Source organism: Arachis ipaensis, chromosome B7 (genome assembly GCF_059453495.1).
Source record: "Arachis ipaensis isolate K30076 ecotype BB chromosome B7, ASM5945349v1, whole genome shotgun sequence".
NCBI lineage: Eukaryota > Viridiplantae > Streptophyta > Magnoliopsida > Fabales > Fabaceae > Arachis > Arachis ipaensis.
In genome coordinates this window covers 41,000,226-41,006,088 of record NC_142442.1, presented here as the reverse complement: position 1 = coordinate 41,006,088, position 5,863 = coordinate 41,000,226, and the positions used below count along the sequence as shown (strand labels likewise).

At 41.1% G+C, this 5,863-nt stretch overlaps 1 non-coding gene across 1 annotated transcript; it reads left to right on the top strand.

Moving 5' to 3' along the window:
• Positions 1–904: 904 nt before the first annotated feature.
• Positions 905–1,011, top strand: LOC148550938 (small nucleolar RNA R71). The gene has a single exon (XR_015893401.1). It is a non-coding gene; the product is annotated as a small nucleolar RNA R71 (small nucleolar RNA).
• Positions 1,012–5,863: the final 4,852 nt, after the last annotated feature.

Here is a 5,863-nt window from a genome sequence, read left to right as displayed (position 1 = left end):
TGTTCGGCTCTTCCTCAGTCCCTTGATCACTTGTAGTGACCATCTTGCAATCTTCCCATCTGACCTTCTTTGCTTCACCTCTCGGGTTCTTCTCTGTGTCACTTGGGAAGCTATCAGTAGGGTTGGGAATCTTCTCAGAGAGGTATCCCACTTGAAATTCTAGCCTCTGAATGGTGTCTCCCTGGATTTTGAGATTAGCTTGCACCTCCTCTTTGAACACCTTGTTATCTTGGATTTCCTTACATATGCCTTCAAGTAGAGTTTCAATCCTTGATAGTCTTCCTTCCGATGATGGTGAGTTGAGATTCGAGGGATGAGAAGGGCCATTTTGGCTTTGGTATGGATGTTGAGGTGTGTTGTTAAGTGGGTGCTGATATGATCTCTGTGTGGAATGTTGGTGAGCCGCATGGTTGTTGGGGTTGTGACGTCTCTGATCTTGGCCTTGGTCTTGTTGGTTTCCCCACCCAAAGTTTGGGTGGTTCCTCCAACCAGAATTATACGTTTTGGAGTATGGGTCAAGTTCTGCCTAGGTGAATTTCCAATGTAGTTGGCTTGCTCCTGACTACCCTCTGCCTCTTCATTCACTCCTTCTTGAGTTGCTGCTGAAGTGGTGATTGCTGCTACTTGATTCCTCTCTATCTTCTTGGTAAGGTCAGCCAACTGCTTGGTAATCATCTTATTTTGAGCTAGCAGTGCATCCACATTGTTCAGCTCCATCACTCCTCTAGTGTTGCCTCTTTCAGAAGCGTAGAAGTAGTCATTCTCAGCTACAGTCTCAATGACATCTATGGCTTCTTCAATGGTCTTCTTCTTGTTCAGAGATCCCCCGGATTTGTGGTCTACTGCCTTCTTTGATTCATAACAAAGACCTTCATAGAAAATATGTAGCTGTACCCATTCATTGAACATATCTGGCGGGCACCTTCTTATCAGATCCTTAAACCTCTCCCATGCTTCGTAGAGAGTCTCACCATCTTGTTGCCTGAAAGTTTGAACCTCAGCTCTGAACCTGTTGATTCTTTGAGGAGGATAGAATCTCGCCAAGAACTTGTTCACCACATCTTCCCAGGTTGTTAAGCTCTCCTTCGGGAAGGATTCCAGCCATTTAGATGCCTTGTCCTTGAGTGAGAAGGGGAATAGAAGTAGTCTGTAGGTGTCAGGATGAACACCATTAGACTTCACAGTATCACATATCCTCAGGAAGGTGGTTAGATGTTGATTGGGATCTTCTTGCACACTTCTTCCGAATGAACAGTTGTTCTGAACAAGGGTGATGAGTTGTGGCTTTAGTTCAAAGTTGTTGGCATGCATGGTTGGCCTTTGGATTCTACTTCCACAGTTTCCTGGGTTTGGATTGATGTAGGATCCCAGAACTCTTCTCTCTTGCCCAGCATGACGCACTGGGCCTTCTCTGCCATGGTTGTGAGCCTCTTCTTCATGATGGTTCTCCATATTCTCATCCATGTCTGGTTCAAAATACTCCTCTTCTTCCTCCGTACCAACTACTCTCTTTCCTCTTGCTTCCCTCCTTAATCTAAGGAAGGTCCTCTCAGGTTTAGAATCAAAGGAAGTTGAAGCACTGCTTCTTCTACCTGTCATACAACCCACAAATCACAAGCAAGAAAGATAGATGTAGACAGTATTCTTTGCAGAAATGATGTTAGTGTGAGTGATGCAATATATCAAACAGTTAGTGGGTCAGTGAACTAAATAGTAAACAACTAAGAAAGGGGTAGGGGGAAAGGAAGAAAATAACTAAACTGAAAGTGAATTACTCAAATGAAATCAAACAAAATAAAAAAATGCTCAATCTAGTTATCCACCAATTTAATCATTGTTGATACAAAATCAATCCCCAGCAACGGCGCCTGATGAGCGGATAATTTATACGCTTTTTGGCATTATTTTTACATAATTTTCAGTATAATTTAATTAGTTTTTAGTATATTTTTATTAGTTTTTAATTAAATTCACATTTCTGGACTTTACTATGAGTTTGTGTGTTTTTCTATGATTTCAGGTATTTTCTGGCTGAAATTGAGGGACTTGAGCAAAAATCAGATTCAGAGGTTGAAGAAGGACTGCAGATGTTGTTGGATTCTGACCTCCCTGCACTCAAAGTGGATTTTCTGGAGCTACAGAAATCCAAATGGTGCGCTCTCAATTGCGTTGGAAAGTAGACATCTAGGGCTTTCCAGCAATATATAATAGTCTATACTTTGCCTGAGTTTAGACGACACAAACTGGCGTTCAACGCCAGTTCCATGCTGCATTCTGGAGTCAAACGCCAGAAACAGGTTGCAAAGTGGAGTTCAACGCCAGAAATAGGCTACAAACAGGCGTTCAACTCCAAGAGAAGCCTCTACACGTGTAAAGCTCAATTCTCAGCCCAAGCACACACCAAGTGGGCCCCAGAAGTGGATTTCTGCATCATTTACTTATTTCTGTAACCCTAGTAACTAGTTTAGTATAAATAGGACTTTTTACTATTGTATTTACATCCTTAGTTACATCTTTGGAACTTCTTTTGATCCTTTAGATCACGTTTGGGGCTGGCCATTCGGCTATGCCTGGACCACTATCACTTATGTATTTTCAACGGTAGAGTTTCTACACACCATAGATTAAGGTGTGGAGCTCTGCTGTTCCTCAAAGATTAATGCAAAGTACTACTGTTTTTCTATTCAATTCAACTTATTCCGCTTCTAAGATATTCATTCGCACTTCAATATGATGAATGTGATGATCGTGACAGTCATCATCATTCTCAACTTATAAACGCGTGCCTGACAACCACTTCCGTTCTACCTTAGATTGAATGGATATCTCTTGGATATCTAATACAGGGGACCAAGTCCGAGATATTAGAGTCTTTGTGGTATAAGTTAGAACCCATGGATGGCCATTCCTGAGATCCAGAAAGTCTAAACCTTGTCTGTGGTATTCCGAGTAGGATCTGGGAAGGGATGGCTGTGACGAGCTTCAAACTCGTGAGTGCTGGGCGTAGTGACAGACGCAAAAGGATCAATGGATCCTATTCCAGTATGATCGAGAACCGACAGATGAATATCCATGCCGTGACAGAGCATCTTGGACCATTTTCACTGAGAGGATGGAAAGTAGCCATTGACAACGGTGATGCCCAACATACAGCTTGCCATGGACAGGAGTAGGAAGGATTGGATGAAGACAGCAGGAAAGCAGAGGTTCTGAGGGATGAAAGCATCTCTATATGCTTATCTGAAATTCTCACCAATGAATTACATAAGTACCACTATCCTATTTTATATTTTATTTATCTTTTACTTATCAATTCATAAAATCAGTTGAATCCGCCTGATTGAGAATTACAAGGTGACCATAGCTTGCTTCAAGCCGACAATCTCCGTGGGATCGACCCTTACTCATATAAGGTTTATTACTTGGACGACCCAGTGCACTTGCTGGTTAGTTGTACGAAGTTGTGAAACAGAATTAAGATCATGAACGTGCGTATTGAGTTTTTAGCGCCGTTACCAAGGAAGTAATGATCACGATTTCGCACACCAGCGCCATAAACTTGATGCACGAAAACTTGTCTCTCAACAATTTCCCTCGGCAAGTATACCAAATTGTCGTTAAGTAAAAACTCACAATAGAGTGAGGTCAAATCCCACAGGGATTGATTGGTCAATCAACTTTAATTAGAGGAACATTCTAGTTGAGCTAAGCAGAAATTGATTTGAGAATTGCAGGAAATTAAATGGCGGAAAAGTAAATGGCAGAAAATGTAAATGCTGGAAATAAAGAGCTGAATATAAATGACGGAAAGTAAAGTGAAGAATCTTAAATGGGGAATGGGGAATTTAGCATGAAAGTAAATTGCAGAAATTAAAGAGAATGGGTAAGATCAGAAATGGGGGATTCATTGGACTTAGGAGATGTTGCATTCTCCGGATCAAGTTCATTTTCATCTCTTCCTCAATCAATGCATTCATTGATCTCCTTGGCAATCTTAAGTCATTGAATTCCAATTCCTTGGTAATTCAATCTCTCAAATCTTGATCAATAGCCAATTCCTTGGTCTAATTGCTCATGAGAAGAGATGAAGTATGGTCACTGATTATACTACATGTATTTCCAAATCAAAGTATTGGAAGAATTATATGTCACCATATCCGCCCAACCCCCAATTTGGTCCAACTCGAGAAAGCATTTCTAGCATGATCCCTTCATTCCTCTTCCAAGGTTCCGAAGAGATCCAAGTATGAATAGCTTCTTTTCCAAGACAACTACCCAATTGGATAAAGATTGAAAGCTTTCTAGTAAAATCAAGAGAAAAGAAAGAAGAATAATGAAAATTATTATTGATCCATCAAATTACAACAGAACTTCCTAACCCAATGAAAGGGGTTTAGTTGTTCATGGCTCTGGGAATGGAAAACAAAGATGGAGAATGCATTCTGAAAGTAAAACTAGAAGTTGCAGAGAAAGTAAAATTATACAGAGAGTGGTCCTCTCAATCCCCAAAAGCTTCTCTCTAGTTCAAAACTACTCCTATATATACTACTCTTCTGATCTTCCAGTTGGCTCTTCAAGTCTTGGATATGGGCCTTTGGATCTTGAGTTAAAGCAGTTTGGAATCTTTAGTGGGCTCAGCTTTACTTGCAGAGAAAGTGTGAAGTAGGCATGGACTTTGGTTAGGACGTTAGTGGCATTAACGTTAAGTGAAAATGTGGGTTCGAGAACGTTAGTGACGATCACCTTTTGCACTAACGTTCCTAGCCCAAGATGAGTTACGTTAACTTCAACGTTAGTGGTACTAAGGTGACCACTAACGTTGCCTCTTGGTCCATCGCGAGCGTTATTGGCGTTTACCTTTGCCAATAACGTTGCCCTTAGCCCTTTTTCTCACGTTAGAGTCCACGTTAGTATAACTAACGTGGCTCTTAACGTGGGCATGCCTTAGCCTCGAGAGCGTTAGTGACACTTACCTTTGTCACTAACGCTCCAAATGCCCCTTCTCACGTTAGTGCCCCACGTTAATTGTCTTAACGTGGCCACTAACGTGGTAGTGATTGCCATCTCCAACGTTAGTGACAAAGGTGAGTGTCACTAACGTTGGCTCATCAATTCTTTCCTCCACATTAGCTTCCACGTTAATTCACTTAACGTGGTAACTAATGTGGCTCATAGTGGCTTAGTCCAACGTTAGTGACAAAAGTGAGTGTCACTAACGTTGGCGATTCCTTGCTCCTTCCACATTAGAGTTCACGTTAACCAAGTTAATGTGGCTCTTAACGTAGCCAATATGGGCTTAGTCCAACGTTAGTGACAAAGGTGAGTGTCACTAACGTTGGCATTATCTTCCTCTTCCACGTTAGAGTTCACGTTAACTGAGTTAACGTGACTCTTAACGTGGCCAATTGCCCTTTTGGAGCGTTAGTGGCACTTACTTTTACCACTAACGCTTGGAGCTTCCTTTTCTTCCACGTTAACTACCACGTTAATGTAGTTAACGTGGTAATTAACGTGGGCTATGATGGCTTCGAAGACGTTATTGGCAATTACTTTTCTCATTAATGTTGCAAGCTAGCTCCCATTCCACGTTAGTGGTCACGTTAGTTAGACTAACGTGGCTACTAACGTGGCTTTTCCTTGCTTCCTTTGTCCTGAAATCAAGCAAATAAAGTGCATCAAAGCTCTAATCCAAGTTATGAGTCATGCATCATCCAATTTGTCATTAAATTCATGTATAATTCTCATGAAATCAAATAAAATTCTCAATGTTTGCTTGAATCAAGATGTAAGTGTAATTCTACCCAAAACTTGCTTATTTCCTAAGAAAATGCATGAAACTACCCTAAAACAGCAAAGAAAAGGT